The 24080-nt window shown below is 36.5% G+C and overlaps 1 long non-coding RNA gene across 1 annotated transcript in view; it reads right to left on the bottom strand.

The window, feature by feature from the left end:
* Window positions 1-22230, bottom strand: part of LOC141421592 (uncharacterized) — a 106433-nt gene extending 84203 nt beyond the window's left edge. Inside the window, exons 1-2 of the long non-coding RNA XR_012446179.1 lie at window positions 18890-22230; window positions 1178-1399 (exon numbers count right to left, since the gene is read on the bottom strand). This is a non-coding gene — a long non-coding RNA (uncharacterized lncRNA). The remainder of the gene's footprint in view (window positions 1-1177; window positions 1400-18889) is intronic.
* Between the last annotated feature and the right edge of the window lie 1850 nt (window positions 22231-24080).

Genomic DNA, 24080 nt, shown 5'->3' with positions numbered 1-24080 from the left:
TAGGACCTTGGAGAGTGCCCTTCCTCATCACTTGTCAGTAGAAGAAATGCCCCATAAATGGTCTGATGACTCAAAATTGCCTACAGAATCTCATCTCCTCTCTTTGACCCCTCCACAGACAACCCATGCTTCCTAGGCTTGTTCCCGGTAGGGCTCTCTGGTAATCTGCAGAGTCTCAGATGACTGAGGTCCCAGAACCCCTTAGCTCTGGGTTGACCACAGTCCACTATGTTCAATGACACTGTGCTTTAAAATATGTGACTGAGATGTCACTCAAGTCACCACCCATACCACTGCTCCACTCCTGACCACTGGAGTTGCTGCCAACGAGGCTGTTATATTCTCCAAACAGCCATCCTGATGGAGTGAGGTCAGTCAAAACTCTACCTTTGGACTCCTGCACTCCCTGCCTCTCCAAGTAGTCAGCTTCTCCTGAAGGTTCTGACATACCTCCCTCTTCTCAACATTGCCCACTTTTAGAGAGGTCTCTAGGCAGAGCTGCCTTTCCCATGCTACCATGACCCTTTCAGGATTTTATGTTGAAAACTATATACTTCCCTGGAGACACATAGGTCTGCCATCTGGTTTTATAAATAAAGTTTTATTGAAAAACAGCCACAGTAATTCACTTTCATACTGTCTGTTGTTGCTTTCTACTACCATGCTAGAGTAAATAGCATGACAGAGCCCTTAGAGCTCCCAAAGCCTAAAATATTTACTTTTGGGCCTTTAACAGTAAGTTTGTTGACTCCTGCTATCAATGAAAAAACAGAACCACATTATTTTTCAATTTGACCAGCACAATTTGAGTAAGACTCCCTTGCTGCACAGAGACTGGTAATCTTGCCTGCAAAATAACAAGATAAGAGAATCAAAAAATAAAACACAACTTTATCACATGCCTAGGATACTGCAGGTCACTGTGATTATGAAACCTAAATAAGCAAACAAAATTTACAAACCACTGGGAATGATGACCCCAAAATGAGGATTATGACTACCTGTGGGTAAAGAGAGAAGAATGTGCTCAGGGATGGGTAGAGAGGATTTTCAGCTGTATTTATAACAAAACGTTTTTAAACTGAATGGTAAATATAGTTGGGTTCATTACTTTTTGTTTGCTATGTGTCTTCCATATCCACTTCCCCTTGAACCATAAAGGCTAATCTACACATACCTCATCAAAAGGTCTCTTTTACCTCCTGTCTTCTGACTGGATGCAGCAGGACCCAGAGACAAGGAGCGAAGTCAAGATGCGGAGTTTATTTCCCCAGTTTTTTGCATACTGGGTGTGACCCTTGACTGAAAGTCACAGCTCTAAGCAGATCTCCATACAGCTCTCTCTGTCTTCAGTAATGCTCCTCTCTAACCCTTCAGTTAGGACTCCAGAACTTTGCATCTAAAAAAAACAAGACATTTATGATCCCAGAGTTTCTGGTGCCTTTGTCTCAAAATCTCTTGCAAGACAGTAAGAAGGCCTTAGCTAGAGCTGTGGTTTCAGCCAAAGGCTCATCTGAGGGAGGATCTACTTCCAACCCATTCATAAAGTGTTGACAGGATTCAATTCCCCACAGATTGCTGGACTGAGGCACCCTCCTTTCTTTTCATGAGGTCTTCATCATAAAGCAACTCAAATCATGGCAGCTGACTTTCTTCAGAGCAAGTGAAACAATAAGCAAGAAGCCATAGTCTTTTTGTAACCTAAGTTCAGAAATGACATCTCACTACTTTTGGCATGTCCCATTCATTAGAAGCAAATTATTAGGTTTGGTCCACACTCAAGAGGAAGGGAACATGCAAAGATGTGAACACTGTACTTTTTGGGAGGTAGGAATCAGCAAAGACCCTCTAGAGACTGCTTATCACATCCCTTCAAGCCCAGAGATAATAATCAGCCGTTAAGAGCCCTGTGGTCACTGAAACAATCCAGATTTCCTTTGCCTTCCTAAATAGTCCTTGTTAAGCGCCCCTTAAGTTAATCTCAGTTTTCCAGGACCCTAATTTTTTTTTTTACATGTCCTCGCTCTCTTTTTTTTTTTAATTTATGTTTATTATTCATACATGCATACAATGCCTGGGTCATTTCTACCCCCCTCCCCCACCCCCTCCCTTACCACCCACCCCACCCTGTTCTTCTCCCCCCCACCCCCTCAATACCTGGCAGAAACTATTTTGCCCTTATCTCTAATTTTGTTGAAGAGAGAGTATAAGCAATAGTAGGAAGAAACAAGGGTTTTTGCTAGCTGAGATAAGGATAGCTATACAGGGAGTTGACCCTCATTAATTTCCTGTGCATGTGTGTTACCTTCTAGGTTAATTCTTCTTGATCTAAACTTTTCTCTAGTTCCTGGTCCCCTTCTCCTATTGGCCTCAGTTGCTTTTAAGGTATCTGCTTTAGTTTCTCTGCGTTGAGGGCAACAAATGCTAACTAATTTTTTAGGTGTCTTACCTATCCTCATATCTCCCTTGTGTGCTCTAGCTTTTATCTTGTGATCAAAGTTCAATCACCTTGTTGTGTTTGCCTTTAATCTAATGCAGGACCCTAATTTTAAAGTACAGTAAAGTATAATAAATCAGAGAAAAGCAGATGCAAATCAAGCTTGTAAACAAGAGAATCAAGATTAGTGTTCAGAGGGTTTGAACTCTACAAGGATAATATTTGAAAGACTGAAGACTGAGACTTCTTTTTTCCAAACAGGTCAGTTAAAAGACAATAGTAAAAGTAACCTGAGAAAAGTTTTAAGCAAACAGAAAGTGGAGGCATACAATCAAAGAGAGTAGAAAAGAATGAGGTTCAGATAAAACTTTTCCATTGCAGATAGTACTAATCATTCCTTGGTCCTTACACAAAGAATGAAATTTTTTCTGCTAGAACAGGGAAAGACAAGGGGGGAAAAAAAGAAAAGAGAATGGGGACATAAAAAGAAAGATAAGCTAAGAGCAATAATGAAAATTAATCATAACATCTGGGAACATTTAGACGACCTTTATGGAAACAGAGACACGAATTCCATGGAAACTAATTACCTTACTTTCAACTTTGACTTTACATGAAGTATGAATCTAGAGAATAAAACAAATGTTTATCTTTAATGAAATGATTTTCAGGTAATAATGCATTGCTGTCTCTCAGGGTGAAGAAATCTTTCCATTTCTAACATTTTTACCAATACTCGACAGTTCCATCAATCACTGCCATGCTCACTAATCTGAAGTTTAGTACTAATGCTAAAATAATTTACATTTTTATTAAAATTCTTATGCTTCCTAGAGAATTATTTTTATCCTAGTAGTATCTAATATTCTCTGAAAAAGAAATAGGAGGCAAGACTTTACATGTCAGCTCAATACCTACAGATTTTAACAAGATCCCTTGTAGCCCAGAAAGGGGAAACAGAACGGAACCAGCTTCCACCCACCCTTCTTCTCTCCTCCATGCAAGTATAATTCTCCAAGTCAGAGTGGATTTCTGAGATGTCTAGACATTAGATAAGAGTTACAGACATAATAAGCAAAAACTAAATATAAAATAAATGGAAATTTTTATCCTTAATTATTGTATGAGTAATGAATTCCCTAATTTTCCACTGAGTCCTGAGGACTCTTGAAAGATACTGATATTTAGAAAACACTTCCTCTGATTATCTGATTTGAAGAGAAAAGCATATTTTTAAGTCAGTGACAATTTTCAAAATAAGTATAATTTTATTACTAAGGAACTAACATATCTAATAAGTACATGCACATAAAAGTTCATTTATGACATTACATACCAAGTATATAATTAAATTAGTTTGATTTTCCCATAGCAATCATCTGAAAAAAAATTTATTCTTTTACATTTTTCAGTGGACAAATTCTTCCAACTCTTATGTGCAATCATCTCACAATACAGTAAATGTCATGGCCATTAACATAAAATTCCCTAAGGAAGCTCACCACCAGCAATGGTGACTCATCAGTCTGTCAGTGGGTCAAAGGTCAGTAAGCATCATCCATACTGACAAGTCACCTGGGATGTTGAGCGGGATCGTGGTGATATCAGTGGTATAACCACTTTCTTCATCTGTGTTAATTGACTTCAAGTATGCCTCCTTACTTTCTTTTCTGGATTAGTCACTAAGAGGGACATCATTTACTTAATATTTAGTTTTTAAAATAGGTCACAAATAAATGAAAGTCAAAGACTTATAATGAGAACAAAACTGTACTGTGAATGATAGTGTTAACTTTCACTTGATTTTTCAAAAATAGAATATAATTTTTACCTGAAAAGAAACTGTCTTAAGTACGATACATTAGAATTATGTAAAGCTTTTGTCCCTTAGAGCTCAGAGCTCCTCATTACCTGGAAAGAGATGGCTGAACCACAGAATAATAAGATGATATATTTGAAAAGAAATGCTGGGACATTTGATTTAATCAAAAGATTAGAAAGTGACATTATCAGCTCTTTCAGACAAGAAAAATGACTTGTTTGAAATTGGACATCAAATAAAAATTATACAATGGAATTCCATTATAATTAGATAATTATTTCAAAATATCCGCTCCTTCACCCAAGGTATACTGGCTAACTAAATATTTATTGAACCTTACTACTATGTGCTAGACACTGTACCAGCACTAGAAATAAAAAGAGAAGGAGAACGTAGTCTCTGGCCTCTTGATACTTCAAATCTTTAGAGAAAAAGGTAAGTAGATCATTGAAATACTGGAAGGTAAAGGGCTCTAATAAACGGACACATCCCCCCCATAGTCTTTCATTACCATTATAAAAGCGGTATGTTAGAGGATCCTCTAACAAGGTATACAGCATTTCTTTAAAACGGTATTGGCAATGATCTCATCTTGAAGGTGAGAAAAGAAAAGCGAGATGTCAGCCTATGTTTTGGAAATTTTCTCACCACATATTATTAATATCATTTGTTTTGAAAGAGAAATAAAAGACACATTGATGTTCTATGAATCTGATGAGATAACATTGAACTGATGAACAAGACTTGACAAATATAAAGCTTTGATAATCACTGAAGCTCCTCAAGCAATTAGCTTCTTTTCTCTGTGTCTTAAGGAGGAACAAATCAATAAAAGATAAGTCTTTCCGTCTTTCCCTGCAGTTTCAGGTACATCAACAGCCTTGAGGTTAGAAGGAACCATGAGGAGTTAGCATGAGTGAGTGCATTGAAAAAAGGGATGGGAGCTGTTTGAGTCCCAGTCACATGGACATTATACCTCTTCCTTTCATATGATCTCTAATCCTTTCTTCCTCTAACATCCACTAAATTGTAGCTTGCAGAGTAAGGGATAGGGATTATATGGCTGAGTCAGTGTCCTCTCAGCTACTTTCATCCGCTGAGGTAAAATGCTCTGGTTGACCCTGAAAGTTTATGGTACTGATCCAGAGGTCAGCTGGGAGGTGGACCTGTCTACAGCACCAAGTCAACTACTTGTTTTATTCCTTTGTCAAGAGCCTTGTGGAAAGAATGCTTGATTTGGTCAAAGCATGTTAGTAAACACTTAGAAAATTTGGCCAGAAGTCATTCTACAATAAGCAGTTACTATATTACAAATATGTCCTTCAGGCTAGATTCTGCCCTCTCGGAGGGTTGTGACTGGTTTAGACTAAATGTTTATGTCCCCTCAACAAATTCATATGTTGAGATCATAACCCCAAAGTAATGGTTTTAGGAGGGGGTCTTTGGGAACCATTAGGCCATAAAGATGGACTCCTCAAAAACAGGATTAATTCCTTTCTAAAAAAGAGACTTCAGAGAGCTCTCTGGCTGCCACATGGAATTCAAGATGGCAAACTGCAAGCCAGAAGAGGATTTCACAAGAATCCAACCATACTAGCACCCTGGTTGTTAGGTTTCTAGGCCTCAGAACTGTCAGAAATAAATCTCTGTTGTTTATAAGCCACCCAGTCTATGGTACTTTATTATAGAAGCCCAAGCTAAGACAAGGACCCAGTATTTTCATCATTGTGTCCCCTGTGTTTAGTACCAGTGTGTTTTTCCTGCATGAGAAGTTTTAGAACTTGGTTGTGTTGAATCTGAATGAATGAAAAGTTTCCTGGGGAATTCACATTAAAGTCAAATATTGGCTTCTAGTTTTTTTAGTGTTCAGCATTTTCACGTAAAATAAAGAGCACCCCCACACTTTACAGCAGAAATGTGCCCCATAGAATCAACCAGCCAAGCTCTCCTGCAATAACCTTAGGATTTCTGTGCCCTTCTCCAGATGGTGTAGCCTGCTCAGTACCCATTACTCCCTCAAATCCCAGGAAGGGGCTCAACTGCTTCTAATGACTGGGGAGGCTAAATCAGCCATCTTCTCTTGGCTCCTGCTATAACCTATCAATCAGTTACAACTAATAGTTCTGGGCATGCTCTGATGGGCTACTACAAAATGAGTAGGATGATAGCCAGAATGTGACCACCATGGAAAATAATGAACTGTCTCCATTTTTTCTGAGAACCATAGTGAACTATTTCAATGTTCTCACAATTCATGGCAAATTCAGTCAGATCAGGGGATCTTATTCATCTTTCTATCCCCTTCCTATTGTCTAACTCCAACTCCATTGCAGGACCTATGACAGTTTCCAGACACAGTAAATATCATAAATGTTTGTCAGTCAACTGGCATGTCTTTATAGCTAATTATGTTGCAGGGGAAGGAAGTAAGTACCACTAGAATTCCTCACACATTTGAAAAATACCAAGTCAAGGAACAATAATTCATATGGAGTTTATACTGCAAAACTTCAGTAGAGAAAACCAAGCATCTCATTATCTGGAAGTAACTGCTTATATCTGTTGCAAATTTATTTTTATTATTTTTGTAGGGTTTCTTATAATTTTGATGTATAACATTTTTAAATTGAGCAGAAAACTGATTAAATCATTGAAATTCAACTGCCCACTTGCTCAAATAAGATATTTATACAGCTGTTTATTTGTTTCTCCAATAGAAATAACTGGTTCCATAAATGCAAAATTGAAGTATTTTGATGTATTTCTGTTGCTAAGAATATCTAAAAAGTAGAATTATCTGAAATTTCATGGGCATTTTGTTGAATTCTTTGATTCTGTCTAGGCACATATAGATATCAAGTTTTTCTTGCTATATTTTAGATATCATCCACTCTAGATATCATTCATAGCCACCCAGATAAGAAATTGGGTTAACCACAATTCACTTTTTTCTTCAAAAGTGATGTCTTTTAAACACTGGGACAAGAAATCTATATTTTAGTTTATATTCAGTATGGCTTCTAGTTGTTTCCATTATGAATTCTACATTACAAATAAATCAATTCTAATTTTCTCAAAACCAAAATTACTCAAAAAAAATTTCAGCAATAGCAAACATTGATCCACCATAAAAACTGAAATAATTTAAAATTCATTACTTGATCTACTCCCTCATCCATTCAATGTTAGAAATAAAACAGTTTTTCATACCCCAACTCCAGTCCTATATCAGTAAAATGGAGATGCTTCATCATTATTTTATATATCAAAGACCCCTTTTTAAAATACAGTTATAGGGAGAAATGGCCCAAACAATGTATGCACATATGAATAAATGAATAAAAAATAAAATAAAATGCAGTTATATAAGACAGTGCTAACTTCTTCAAAATAAATCTTTATGGGGGTGGGAGAGCTGGACATGGTGGCTCACATCTATAATCCCAGCTACCCAGGAAGCAGAAATTGTGAGGATTGTGGTTCAAGGTCAGTCCTGGCAAAAAGTTCACAAGACTCCATCTCAACAAACAATCCAGACATGATGGTTCTCATCTGAATTTCAGCTAGGTGGGAGGTATAGGTAGGAGGATCACAGTGGTTCAAGGCCAGCCCCAGCAAACAAGTGAGACTCTATCTGAAAAAAAACCTAAAGCAAAAAAGACTGGGAGTATAGCTCAAATGGTAAAAATGTTTGCCAAGCAATCACAAGGCCCTGAGTTCAAACCCAAGTAATGTCAAAAAAAAAACTTTGTTATATAATGACTTAATAACTGTGCAATTCAAACTCATACATCTTTTAGTCAATATTATCTATTTGGTGAATACCAATGAATTTTTTATGTTAAGTTAAACAGTCTGAAGTATTTCTTCTAGATGGTACTTAGAACCAGTCTGAAAATACATTAACCATCGCATGTTTGGTTCTCAGGTTTTTTATTGTTATTGTTCTGGTTTTGGGGAGGTGTTGGTGGTACTGGGGGTTGAACTCGAGTTTCACAATTGCTAGGCTGGCACTCTACCAAAGCCACTCTGCCAGCCCTTTTTGCATTAATTATTTTTGAGATAGAGGCTCATATTATTCTGACAGACCTGGACCACAATTTGTGTTTCCCTGCAGAGCTAGGGACAAACAGGCATGTGCCACTGTACCCAGACATTTGTTGAGATGGAGTTTTGGGAACTTTTTGCCTAGGCTAGCCTGGAACCACAATCCTCCTGATCTCCTCCTTCTAAGTAACTAGGATTATGGACTTGAGCCACCACACCTGGCCTGATCCTCAGGTTTCTTTTTAATCCTAATAACTTCCATGCATATTATCTAATGTGCATGTGTTAGAGATATTTACCAAATATCTCTAAACCTGGTGTGGTGGTGTGGTGCACACTTGTCATGCCAGCACTTGGCAGGCTGAAGCAGAAGGATCACAAGTTTGAAGCCAGCTTGGGCTACACATAGTGAGACTCAAAAAAAAATCTCTGACATATACAGGAGCAATTGTTGCAACTCCATTGTACTGATGGAGAAAGTTAAAGACTAATGAGTTGTAAAACTTAGTGTGAAATAAAAGATATAGTATCTGATTTTCCAATTACTAATCAAGTGTATCTCTTCTGATTATTAACTTTTAAAGGTTTATATGCCAAAATGAATTCTGCTAACACATCTTCAAAACCAAAATCTGTCTCATTTATGAGAGTAACTTGAAATACCCAAATGTTAGGACTTTTCAGTTGTTCTCTTCAGTTCAGTTGTTACACAGAAGAAATTGAGAGCACTGTGCATTTAATCCACTCAAAAGCACACACTGAAGCAACAGACCAATGCAGAGAAAGGAGACAGTACAGATGCAGCAATGAGCGAAGATAACGATTGCAGGCAGGAAATGCTGAGGGTGGGTCCTGGAGAGTTAGCTGTCCAGGTAGAGACAGTCAGTAGTCAGCTCATGGACTCCTCCCATGCATCCATTGTTATTATGAGACACTGAGGGACAGAAACAAGGCTCAGTAAGAAAGGAGGGAAACAAAGGACAAAGAAGTTGCCAGTTATGCTTCCAGTAAGTGCATAAAGGTCACACTAATTGTCTTTATTAGAGAGAATTTAGTGTAGATAATTAACTGTATATTGAATAGCTGAAAAGACAAATAAAAAAGAATGCTAAGGTATTACATTGATACCAACTGTAGGAAGCCACTACCTTTCCTAGAGTTGGTAAAGCAAAGGGGAAAGGTTAGGATTATTAAATTTTAGAAGGTTGGAGATGAGGCCTATGCCTGGGATCCTGAACTCAAGGGAGGGGGGAAGGGATTCCCCATCTGAGGTGTCGCAGGAGGAGTTGGGTAAGGCCTATCCTGCCAGAACTACAGAAACTACACACAGGCTTCAATTGCTGCTGAACGAACGGATGTACAGAAAGGGTGGTTCTCGATATCGTTAATCAGAAACCAAAGCAAGGAAGACTGTAAAGCTTGTTTTAATGAGTCCACTTTATCTACCTGATAAAGATAACAATAAATGGCAATTTGTTGAAATTTTAAGCCACAGAAGAGTATGATAAATTCTGTATTATAAAAGAAATATATATGTTCCTGCAAACATATGGAAGATGTACTGAAAAGATGTCAGGATAGAAGCAAGTTAGGAAATTTTTTTCCAGAATTACGAGAAAAGCATGAACAAAAGCAGTGCAGTAGTTGTAGGGATGAAGAAGTTGTAGCAGGAAAGATGTCATCAACTGATGACAAACCACAATGACTGGACAGAATGAGGGAGAGGACGACTCAGGTTCTGACTGGGAGAGTGGGTGTGAATGAAGAAGAACGAAATGTTATCATTCGCTGGTAAATGGATGGAATTGGAAAACATCATTCTGAGTGAGGTTAGCCTGGCCCAAAAGACCAAAAATCATATGTTCTCCCTCATATGCGGACATTAGATCAAGGGCAAACACAACAAGGGGATTGGACTTTGATCACATGATAAAGCGAGAGCACACAAGGGAGGGGTAAGGATAGGTAAGACACCTAAAAAACTAGATAGCACTTGTTGCCCTCAACGCAAAGAAACTAAAGCAGATACTTTAAAGCAACAGAGGCCAGTAGGAGAAGGGGACCAGGAACTAGAGAAAAGGTTAGATCAAGAAGAATTAACCTAGAAGGTAACACACATGCACAGGAAATTAATGTGAGTCAACTCCCTGTATAGCTGTCCTTATCTCAACTAGCAAAACCCCTTGTTCCTTCCTATTATTGCTTATACTCTCTCTTCAACAAAATTAGAGATAAGGGCAAAATAGTTTCTGCTGGGTAGTGAGGGGGTGGGGGGAAGAGGGAGGGGGCGGGGGGTTTAGACAGGGGGTGGGGGAAGGGGGGAGAAATGACCCAAACATTGTATGCACATATGAATTAAAAAAATTAAATTAAATAAATGTTGTGAGGTTGAGCTATAAAATACCAAATATTCTAAGATACTATTCTAAAATTTAGAATCCATGTGTACCTGCTTTAAAAGAATCAGCAGGATTTCCTTAGCTGTAGATAATATAAAATAAAAGTAATTCTGTTATTTCCTATTCTAATAATCAGGTACTTTGGCCTTCCCATATGGAAGTTCCCATATGGAGGAAAATTTAAAAGAAAAGCCAACACCAAGTACAGGCAGACTTATCTCTGAGCTAATACTGCTCTGCCATTCTAAGCATTTGCTTTCCTTCATAACTCAGAGCAGTGGTTTTCCAGCTTTGATCTGTGGACCCCTTTGGCTCCAAGAGGCCATAGAAGGAATGATAATCAGAAGAGGCTTATCCCCACTCTTTCTTTAAACTACAGCAGCTCTACTTTTCATGATTTCATAAATGAATTAGGTGTAGATGGAATGAGGGGTGCCATATAAGAATTCACTTTGGAGAACAGAGCCTGAAATTGTAGCAGATTTAACTTGCTCCTGAGCAATTTCTGACTACTTTGTTAACCATCTCTTCTCATTTGTTCTAGTTTGCCTCTCAGATTAACAGCATGAATTGCTTTCTTAACACCCTACTGCTGCCATTTAATTGTCCCCTTTGCTAAGCTAATGTCTCCTACTAAGGAAAGATGCTTTTAACTTATCCCAGAGTATGATAGACAATAGCACTGTTGGCCCTTGGCATTTGTCCCCATGTCAAGGCTGAGATCCAGAAGGTGACTTCTCTCCAAGTTGGCTCCAAATTCACTGGCTTCTTACCTCTCCCAGTTGACTTTTGACTTCTTCATTTTATAACCCAGCCTCCTGCTAAGTCTCTGTGGCTTCTTAAAGAAGAGACACTCTTTTATCTCTTTAGAGTCAAAAAGCATAATACAATACATAAAATTTTTAACTAAAGCCCCACAAAAAGTCTACTGACATCCTGTTCAGTCTTCTCATTCCCAGCAGGTCAGAAAAGTCAGATTCCAATGTAAAAGGAACTGGGTACAGAAAAGAGTATGAAAAAAAAGAGAAAGAGTGTATGTCTTCACTTCCCAGGAGAACTTTGTGCTAAGCCAAATCCATGCATTTAGATAAGTGTTACTATGGAGTACTTGCCCTTGACCCAAAATTTATAAATCATTTCATTTATAAAAATTAATTTTATTTCAACTGAGTCTAGTATTTTAGTTATTGTGTGAAAGTTATATATGATTTTTTCCTTTGAAAATGAGGCAGAGTATAAAGACTCCAATTTGGGTCACACTTATAATTAGTTATTAATATACACATAAGGAAAATTTTGTGCATCATAAGCTTTGTCAAAGAATTTTTTGCAAGTATATCAAAGAACCACAGCATGATATTGGGTAAGGAGGCGAATTAATTTTCATCCACATGGCACCATTAAGAGTGAGAATGAATATTCTATGGAGAATTAATTAAACACACCATTTTTAATCCATACAAAGCAAATGGTAACATTTTATCATCATAAAGCAACTAGTCTTCATAACATTTAAATGTTCATATAAGAATTAAATAGACTAGGTTAAATCATAGACAAATAATTTCTTGGAGTTACTATGTTTAGCTTTATCATTTCAAAACTATGTTTTTACTGATCAATCATTGGAGCTAAAGAACAGTCCTTTACACAGGAGAAGTATCGGAGCACTAATTTACAATGCCCAGAGACATTTGGTGATAAGCTCAAGATCACACAAAAAGGTAACAAGAGAATGACACCTAGGTCTTTCAACTTGCCCTTCATCACACATAACCTCCCCTCACACATAGCAGTGTGTTTGCACCTGCCCACTAATGTAAACACATGCTGCATGCACACACAGGATCTCCTCACCCTGCAAATATAACTAAGAGAGCTGGTGGAGTGGCTCAAGCGGTAAAGCACCTGCCTAGCAAGTGTGAGACCCTGAGTTCAAACCCCAGTACCACCAAAAGGTAAAATAACTAATAAATTTTTAAGTCAAATAAAAACAGAACTTTGAGAAGCCTTACCTGAACCTATAAATTCACATAACTAAATTTAACTTTGTTACATATGCATTTATTGCACTCTTCCAGGTATTGTTATATTTTTATACAACTCAATTTCATTATCAGACCACAAACTCTTTGAGACAGAATACCATGCTTAATATTCAATATATATTTTTGGTACTTAGAAAACTTAACAAAATTCCTTGCATATATTTTATATACAATACATGGTCTGAATTCAAGCATAACTACACCACAAATCTTTAGCAATAAACAAGCAAAGCTGTTTTTACAAAGTAGTGAATTAAAGGAAAGCCCTTGTGTGAATTAACCAAGACAAGTTAGTGGTAGAATCAGATTTAAACTCTGAATTCTGGACAATATAACAATGAATTGTTGCTCCCTAGAAGCCTTTTCATGGACATCTACTTTACCTGTTTTAGAGTGCTTTTGTCGTGATTAAGTCTACCATGCCACAGTCCTAAATCAATGCATATCTAGCTTACTTCTGACATCTGTGTATTGAACCACTGCTAGATTCTTAATAGAAATGTTATGTATGAGTGAATGAAGGGTGCTATCACCAAGTAGCCCAGTGACACCAGAAGGACACTAAGCTGTTTGGCTCAGGCTCCAGGCATTGATTTCCATGCAGGGTAAGATTATCAATTGTTGTACCAGCTCTTTCAAGTCTCCACGTTGGTGTGAAAAGTCGGCCAGTCACATGCCAAACCTCTTTACCCACATCAGCCTCAGAAAAGAAATAACTTGCTGCCATAGAGACAGTAACAAACTAAGGTCTTACTTTTACAGTGCAGTTCCATAAACACCACTCACTAGGCCGCAACTGCAGAGGACAAATGCACCCTTACACTGGGAATCGCATGGTAATTTCTCTTTTATTTTCCTAGTGTGAAATTGGCAAGCATCTGGAACGTTCATGGTCAGACCAGAAAGTGAAGAAATGAATGCATCCAGAAGCACATGAGTTGTATCCCTGGACTCTAAGAATAGGAAATGTTCTTTATATCACATTCCCCAATTACATTCAAACCCTACAATTAGCAACTTTTCACCATTTGAAATTTTACTTAAATATGAGAACAGTAGCTTGGCTTTATTTCTGAATACAAAGACAAAAAGTCATTTCTATTTTTAAATTCCCTAAAGAAGCTTCTAAAAAGTTTTTTGAGATTGTTTTCAATGATATATTGGATAGTGACTTTTCTAGCTGTAATTTATCCTGCCTTTCCCCTTTTTTTTTTTTAACCTTATATTAAAGAGTCACTATAGTCGAAGTGCCTTACATGAAGTCATACTCAGAATTCCTCACAAGGCTTCCTAATCAGGACTTTGGCTGTCTGTAAGTAATAAACTAGAATAAAGGTGAAGGTACTAACATCGTATCAGTAAATGAATCCCTCTCAAAAGCAAATTTGAACAAATGCCACCTCCCTGTTCACATTACCTCCCGATCAAAATTATGTCAAGGACAGTTTTAAAAAACATCCAAGATCCTCTCCCAGAGTTCAGTTCGAGCCATTTGCACTATGGTATATAATTCTACTTCCTCTGGATTGGGCCGCAATGGTGCCCATTTTATTTCATGAAACTCAGATAAAAAGATGATTTGGAAGAACCACAGTTGCACATTAAAGTAGACTGAATACAGTGGAGAACACAAATAATTTAATAATTTGAAAGAGAACTGAATATAACCAATATAATTTAAGAGTTGTCTTGTACATTTACAGATCTGACCTACATACTGGATTTGCCTCTGTTGTATTTGATAAGAAGTTAATTTTATTAACAAAGATATAATCCTTTACTATTCCACAAAGGCTTTTTCTACAAAAGGAAATTTGGAAATGCAGCAATGAAAAGTAAGACTATTAACTAATTTGACAGATGGCAGAGTGACATTGCAACAAGCATAGCTGTGATTAATGTATGTGCAAACATTCATTCAGTAGAAAAATCTCTACAATACCAAATACAAATTCTGACCAAATCATGGTTGTTATGACAAGTCCTTGTTATTTTTACAACCTAGGAAACTGCGATCCAGTTGGGATCTGACAGGTTCAGCCATGCCTAAAGGTGGTAAAATAAGCACAGATGCCCCTGAACAAAATATTTATACTAGAATGGTTACCTTCTCTAAAAATGGCCTCTCTGGACACTGATATCTTTATTGTATTATATAATCATGGCTTGCTGGACTAAGGATTAGCATAATTAGATTTCTTTGACTGAAAATTTGAAGATGGAATCAAGTAGCCAGCCAGCCACATGCCAACTTGGATATGCTGGAACCACTCAGAAAGTGAGTTAGTGAAAGGATAAGAGGAGGAAGTAGAAAATGGACTTGGTGGTTTTGTAACTTTTCCAGTTCCTTTTATGAGGGCCTTCTGGATCATTCCTACTGCTGTGATGTGTTCCTGTCTCCTTCTAATAAATTCCCTGCCTTGCTCTTTCTTCTTGAGTTGATTTGTCACCTAGAATTCACAACATTTTATATACTTTATATACACCTATGAACTCAAACAATGAAATCTTTTGCGATTGTTTTAAGGAGGGGTGTGGGGTGAACCTAACAAATGTACATGTAAGCATATTCAGAAATGTCACAATGGATCCCACCTGTACAACTAAAGTAGGCTAATAAAAATGTTTTGGGAAAAAATTATCAGCTACACAAAAGTTAAAAAAAAACCAGAACCTTAAGTAATTATGCAACTGTACATTCAATTAGTTACTCTTGTAATTTTACTTACACTTTCATAGATTTATAGTTTAGCTCCTTATCCTAAGTAAAATCTCTCTGAGAGCAGAGACTGCTTTACATTTTTTTGTATTCACACCATACCTTGAACACAGTATGCATACTTTTTTAAGTATTTGCTCCTTCATTGAGACTATGTTAACGTCTTTTCCTTTTTATTCAAAATGTTGTTGTCAGTTCTAGTATGATCATGGGAGTTTAGAATTATGATCCACTGCATGACCTACATACAAGTACATATGTTGTTTGTAGAGTGTTTCCTCAATATTTGCAAACATCAGGAATCAACCTTCTGGTTCTATTTTCCAACTTTAGAGTGACAGATTGTGTTATGTGCTGGTCTGTGTACTACTGTTGCAACTCGTTCATGTTAAAACACAAAAAGAAAACCAAAGAACAGTGCTTCAGAGAATAGATATATGGTTAAATTAGTTCCCGGAGGGGCAGTCAAAGCCCTCCATCATATAACTAGGTCAGGTGGAAGAAAGAAAGGGGATAGCTTTGTGATCTTCAACCTTTCTTTCTTAAAGTATCTTTCCAGCATATAGCCATCATCTCTTCTCTCAGATTAGCCTCTCTGAGCTATTTGGTATAGACTGTCAACAGCTCTGTTTGTGTTACTCAACCCCAATGTAACCAGGAGCAGGTCCCTTTGATTCCTCATTTGAGATCCTCATATTCATTCCTTTCTAGTCACAATAACAAGAATTAATATTGTGACTTTATGATCATGCAACAATCTCCTGACAGTACTCTTCAGTTTATCTCCTTTCTGTTCAATTTACCCTCCATAATACTATTAGTTCTAAAGTCATGTCTACATCATTGCTTTACTCAAAAACCAATATAGGAACCCTGAAGCAATGTTGTGAGAATGTAAAATTAGAACAGCCATTATGAAAAACAGTATGGAAGTTCCTCAAAAAAATTAAAAATAGATCTATTATATCATCTAACTATCCCACTATTTAGTGCTATGCTGAAATGAAATAAATCAGCATACCAAAGAAATACCTGCATACTCATGTCTATTGTGACACTATATATTTACACACACATGCACACACATATATATAATGAGATATTATCCAGCCATTAAGGAGAATGAAATGTCATTTGCAGCAAAATGGATGGAACTGGAGGACAGGATATTTAAAAAGCAAAGCCATCTCTCATATGTAGATGCAAAAAAAATCAACCTAAGAGTACAATAGTGGTGACTAGAATGGAAAGGGTGGGGGGGAAGTGGAAAAGGGGTGGTTGGATTTTATCAGTACATCCTAAATGAATGTATGGAAATATCATACTGAACCTCACTAATATGCATAATTAATACATGTCAATAGAAAATAAAAGAAAAAATCAGTATGTCACTGGGTGCTGGTGGCTCACACCTGTAATTCTAGCTACCCAGGAGGCAGAGATCAGGAGGATCACAGTTCGAAGCCAGCTCAGGCAAACAGTTTGCAAGACCCTATCTTGAAAAACCCTATCATAAAAAATTGGGCTGGTAGAGTGGCTCAAGGTGAAGACCCTGTGTTTAAGCCCTAGTACCACAAGAAAAAAAAAGTATGACTCTTAAAAGCCAAAATTGATCCCCTTTACCAATTCAAAATATTTTCCTATTACAACTCATTATCCATTCAACAATGTGTATCAATCACCTGCTAGGTTCCTGTGCTAAGCATGAAGAATACAGACAAGTAAACGAGATATAATACAGAGGGGATATGTGGTACAACAGAGATAGGTATGAGGTGCTAAGAAAGCACACAAACTCTGCCTAGGAGATTTTGTCAGAAAATGTTTCCTGAAAGAATGATGTTCAAATATAAAATCTAGTGGTTAGTTATTAAGAAGGTGATAAAAAACAAGAAGAAATATGCACGTGGACCAATAAGTAAGTAGTAGCAGTAGAGATTAAGAAAAGTTGATGAACAGTGGTAGAACAGTTGCCTAGCATGAGCCAGGCCCAGGGTTCCATCCCCAGCACCACAAAATAGGTTAGAATTGATAGAATTTGATGTGGGAAGGGAGGGGAAAGGAGGTACCAGAAATGACTCCTAGATACCTAGCATGAGCAGAAGTGTGGGCAGGACTGTCCTCTAATGAAGTAGAGAAAAGTACCTGATAAGAAGATCATAAAATCTAAAGAAAACTTTGCCTAAAATGGTTTCCTGGGTATAAGTAAAAACATTCTAAAACTTGAGCTTTTGAGAAGGATCAACATATTTACAGAAAGGATATACACCAAATAGTTACCAGTTAGTAATTCGGTATTGTGGCATCTTTATTTACCCATATTTTCTAGTGTTTTACTGTAAATTCATATTACATTACAACATAAAAACATAGTGATATTTTAAATAAGTTACAAAGACTCTTAAGGAATGTGTATGCATATATTGTATGTAGTCAGGCTTAAGTGAGACAAGATACAGAGAGTTTGCAGCAAAATATATCAATTTTTATACTTTTCTGGGTCTAGTATGATCCCTATTAATTATTTAAAAAAATAAAAGCATTTCATATTGTAAAAATACAAACAAGGCTGCGCCATCTGGTGACGTGTGGTAAAGCAATATTTCAAGGCTCACCACATCTTCTCAGATGTTACCATTGGTGTTAAAGTTTCTCCACTGAAGAAAGCATCAGATAAGACTGATGCTCATGGTCCCACATAGCTTGTCAATTGGGCTGTGAAATTAAGGCCAATTATTTCTCACACAGACCATCAATTAATTACTTGAATTTTAGCCTCACCTCTGCTTGAAGCTTTTTGTAATTCATATCCACCAAGTCATTTTTACTACTGTGCACATTTTTACTGATTCATTATTTTTTACATTCACCTCAAAGAGCTTAAGATAATTACAGACCTTTAGCTCCCCTTTGAAAATAAAGAAAATATGTTATACTTACCTCCCAATATTCAGCATTTGAAAAATGAAGTAATGCTATTACAAACCCAATATTGGAGCCAGGCATGGTGGCAAACATCTGTAATCCTAGCACTTGGGAGACTGAGGCAGGAGGATTATGAGTTCAAGGTCAGCCTGGGCTGCATACTTAGACCCGTCTCAAAACAAATTCTAATATTGGATAACAGCAATAAAGAAGAAATAATAACCATCCTTCGTTCTCTTTCTCTACCCACTGGCTAACCACAGTGATCTCAAGGTCTTCCTATCAGATGGAGTCACAAAATGAAATAACTGAATAACTATATGGAAAATATATACATTACTTTCCTATCATTGCTGTAACAAATGATGCCAAACTCAGTTGTCTAAAACAAAAAAATTTACTCTCTTCCAGTTCTGGGAGTCAGGAGTCCTAAAATGGGTCAGTCAAAGCTGTGTCCCCTCTGGAGAGTAAGTAGACAATGTGTTTCCTTACCTTTTCTAGCTTCTAAAGTCCCCTTACATTTCTTGGCTCATGGACCCATTCTTCCTCTTCATAGCCAACAATATAGCATCTTCTAATCTCTTCTCTTCTCTTCTCTTCTCTCTCTCTCTCTCTCTCTCTCTCTCTCTCTCTCTCTCTCTCTCTCTCTCTCTCCTTCTGTCATCACACACCTTCTATGTCTGTCTTGCCTCCTTCTTTCCCTTTGAGGCGCCCTCTTGGTTATACAAGGCTCACCCAGAAAATCCAAAATAATCTTCCCCTCTCAATATCCTTAACTTAATAGCAGCTGCAAAGTCTCTTTGCTATTCAAGGCAATGTATTAATGGATTCTAAGAATTAGGACATGGATATCTTTTTAGGAGGAGGGTAATTATTCTGCATACCACAGAATGTATTTTGGACTTGACATGAGTAAAAGAAAAACTTCTGTTGTTTAATCCACAGATTTCAGGAAGTTTGTCTCCTACTAGCTGATATTACTTTAATAATATCTATAAGTACAATGGTAAACATCTGTTCCTAGCTGGATTGTAGTTAGGATAGCAAGTATACTTACTCCATTTTGTTATAAACAAATTGGTCCCTGTATAATAACATGCAATGATACTCTAAAATTGTTTACTAATGATAACCAGAAATAGCCTAGGGGAAGATCAAATTTTTATTCTAGCAAATAACTTCAACCTTTGCCCATATTAAAACTTTAATCAGAACTTTTAACACCTAAGAAAAATTGGCTCATTTACATCTTGCCTTTCTTTGCCCAAATGATTTATGGCACAGGTGCTGCCAAGAAATAGTACAAAAAGAAGCAAGGACTCACCAAAGTACAGGTGAGACCAATAACTCATGGGCAAAGTCTAAGTAATCATACACTTAAAATTCATTTTTTCTTTATTTCATGCAATGTGAGACTGGAATTATTTCTCCAAGGTCAAGCTAACCTCAATGACCATGTATTTTACTTTCTATAAACTTTCAATTGCAATCATGATTGGATTTTCTTCAAAATGTTTTTATGTGAAGAAAACTAAAAGATGAGGTTGGATCATGTTCTTTCTGGACATTCATCTCCAGCAAATTCCTTATTACTCTAATGACCGTCCACTGGAAAACATTTTAATGTGCTTTCATGTTTTCCAATTTAGAAATAGAGCCAGACTTTAATGTGAGTGCATTTTTAACATTTTCCATGCTTTAGGGAAACTGCTTTTAGGAAGAAAACATAATGAATGTTTTTAATCATACTAAAATGGTTTGCCAAGAATCTATGGTTTAATTCAACTTTTTGATGACAACAAAATAGAAAAGACCAAACACATTTATCAGCTCAGCTCCTTCTTTCTCAACTTGGATACTTGTTTTTAAATATATTTGAAAAATAAAACTCATTCAGGGAAAAGAGGAACAAATAAGCCTCCAGGGCTACTTTTCACAATCTTTTCTTTTTTCCACATAAATCTATGTAGAATATTGTCACTCTTCTAAGAACTCCTGACCCCATCCCTCCAAGTCGGTGCTCATCCTCAATACACACTTCACCACACCCCACAGACACATCTCCTTCCCCTTTTATTTAGTTTGCTGTCATGCACCTTCAGATTTTCAATAAATTCTTAATGTCATTGACGAAAATGTCACTGCTGAGATTTAAATCCCATTTTTCTATGCCGGCCTTTAACTTCAAAGTAAATAACTTGCTTTCCATAAACTTGTCCTCAGATTTAAAACTGAACAGAAATCAAAGAATAATTTCTGTCCTGTTTCTCTTTTCCTTGGTTTGAACCATAGCCTCAGAGATTCTATCTATATATCTACCAGGGAATGTTCAGGTGCCTCATCATCTCCACATCACCTCACTGCTGTCCCATGTGCAGCAAGCAAACCTCAACACGTTCTGCTAATCCCTTTCTCTTTCTTGGTCTAAAAGATAGCAGGTATCAATGGCAGACAGATTTGAAGACTATAATAAGAAAAGTGATAAAGGCTTTTGTACACGATGAAACATTGATCTGCATGTGCTAACTGGTTCTTGAGAAGGCAAGAATGGATGCAGAAAACAGATCATCTTAGAAAAGGACTTTTCCTCCTAAACAAAAATACCTGTGCCACTTCCCTACTGCTACCATAACCTGAGTGAAGTTATCAGAAAATGAAATCTTTATTAATTATATCATTAAATGTGCTTCAGAATACTATATAAAATCACACTTTCAAATTTTTAATTTAAAAAACAAAAAAGTAGGCAATTTAAATATTGTCTTTTGATCACTTATTTTGTTATTGCATGGTAATTTCATTCTTTCTCAAGAACTGCCCCATAGGATGTAGGACAACTGACTTTATGCTAAGGACTTCAGAATTCTTCACTAAACGGTAAAATTAAAGACTAAAAATACTACTATCCAAACTAATTAAAGGGAGTTATGGTCTAATTTAGTTCTGTGATGTGAAGCTGCTCTGAGTTGGTTTTATTGGAAACACAAATTCTATTATATTCTAAATGCAATTCACATTTCCACGGCAAAGAATTAGGTAATCCATATAGCTCTTCAATTTTCTTGCTAAGATTCAAAGTTTTGCTTATCTCGAGTTATGAAATATGAATTATTTCAGTGAATCAACCTCTAATTTCAAGGAGATTTGAGGAACAACTCTTTAATTAGTCTTTATCATGCTTAAACCTTGCCAGCCATCTCTCTCCTGAAAGTAAATTAAAGCTAGAGGAGAAAGAATGTGAGTGACCCTCCATAACACAGCTGGCTACTTGACAGATAAGTCTTCATAAGACCCATCATTCTGAAGAATGACATAATTTTGGTTCCAAACACCAAGCATGCTCAGAAAAAGTTATAAAGCAGTGCACAATGAAAAGTCAGAGTATTAACTTCTCTGTCTGTGTATGTGTGTGTGTGGGTGTGTGTGTGTGTACAGGAGGAATGGACTACCTGGCTAGATATTTACAACTGATAAAAGTAATGCATATTCATTATTTATCATTCATTTTAATAGTTTTTCTGCTCTATAAGTATTTCTTTTACCAAGGAGATAGTCAGATTCTCCATAATTTTAATTATTACCAACATAGAGCATATTAACTTTTACTGCCATTATAGATTTTAATTATTATTATGCTTTTGGCCACAATTCACCTAAAAAACAGGTCTTACCTGTTCCAGTGTTAGTTTTTAAAGTAATTGCTATTTTCCTTTAGCCATCAGAAAACATCAGGAACAAAAAGACACAAAGTAAGTAATAAACTGGAAAATACTTCTATTTTATAGAAGATGGCTACTTATAGAAGTAGCTATTTTTATGTGCTTCCAGACACAGTGAAAAGTACAACACATGAATGATCTGATTCAATCCACATAAAAACTCTCTAAGGATGTTCCTTATTATCCCCATTTGGTCAATGAGTGATCAGAGACTCACAGAGGTAGAGTAATTTGCCCCAGCCACATAACTAGAGCCTGACCTATAGCTTAAGTTCAGACTTGTCAAGACAAAGTGCTTAATTCCTCTCATATGTGCCTGTATCTACAGACATCAGGTCCCCTCAAAATGGCAAGTGATATCTGCTATTGCACTAAGGCAGGGACAGTAAGATGGCTCACTATGGTTTGCGCACCATCCCATAAAATAATGTTGATGCTCATAAATGTTCACTTATTTTCCAATCCATTTTGTCTAGGTGAGACTACAGTATGAACAGGTTACCAAGGGAAGGTGGACAAAACTTATGTTGCCACTTGCAGACCTGGCCCACAAAAACCTATCAAAAGATTATCCATTATTCACATATAGAAAAAAATGAAACTATATCCCTGTCTCTCACCCTGTATAAAAATCAACTCAAAGTGGATCAAAGACCTTAAAGAAAGACCTGAAATTTTGAAACTACTTCAAGATATAGGCAGTGGATTTCTGAATAGAACACTAAAAACACAAGAAGTAATAACAAGAACAGAAAAATGACATTGCATCAAGTTAAAAAGCTTCTGCACAACAAAGGGAGCAATTACTACAGCAAAGAGAAAGCCTATAGAATGGGAAAAAATCTTCACCAGCTATTCATCAGACAGAGAGCTAATAACTAGAATATTTAAGAACTCAAAAATTATACATCCAAAACAGCAAACTATCCTACCAATAAATGGGCAAATGAACTGAACAGACACTTTTCAAATGAAGAAATGCAAACATGCAATAAATACATGAAAACATGCTCAACATCTTTATTCATCAGGGAAATGTAAGTCAAAGCTACCTTGAGAGTCTTTCTTACTCCAGTCAGAAAGTGGTAAGAGCCTTTGGCTTGCAGGCATGAAGCCCTAAATTCAAATCCCAGTGCTGCTAAAAAAGAAAAGAAGTAACAACAAATGATGGTGAGGACGCAGGAGCTTTTGCAGGAACCCTTTATGCACTGTTGGTGGGAATGTAAATTAATATAGTCACTATGACAATCAGCATGGAAGGTTCCTCAAAAACTTAAAAATAGAACTACCCATATGATCTTGTTATACTGCTTCTGGGTGTATAATCAAAAGAATCAAAGCAGCTTACTGTACATTCCTGTATACTTATGTTTATTGGGGCACTATTCATAATATCCAAGTTATAAAATCAGTCTAGGTGCCCATCAATGGATGAATGGATAAAGAAAATATGGTATATATACTCAATGCAGTTTATTTAAGCATAAAGAAAGAAATTATGTCATTTGTAGGAAAATGGATGGAATTGGAGCTTATCACATTAAGTGAAATAAACCAGACTCAGAAAGATAAGCATTGCATGTTTTCTCTCATATGTGAAATTTAGTGGGGGAGGACATGAAAGTCCACAAAAGACAGATAAATATGATCAAAGTACATTACATGCATGTATGGAAGTATCATAATGAAACCCCTTACTTTGTACAATTAATATATGTTTTTAAATTACACAATGTATACATGTATCAAAGTATCACATTACCCAATTAACTTTTAAAATATTGCTGGTTTTTTGTATCAGTTCAAAATAAAATATAATTTAAAAAAAAAGATTATGCATGCTCATCAACCATACCATAATCCCTTTGATGTCAACTAGAATTGCCAAATAAAATTCAGGACACACAGTTAAACTTTAATTTCAGAAAAGTTATAAATGATGTTTTCATGTAAATATAGCCCAT

The sequence above is a fragment of the Castor canadensis genome, chromosome 3 (assembly GCF_047511655.1).
Source record: "Castor canadensis chromosome 3, mCasCan1.hap1v2, whole genome shotgun sequence".
NCBI lineage: Eukaryota > Metazoa > Chordata > Mammalia > Rodentia > Castoridae > Castor > Castor canadensis.
Note: the sequence above shows the minus strand (reverse complement) of the source record. Positions and strands in the feature narration are given on the sequence as shown.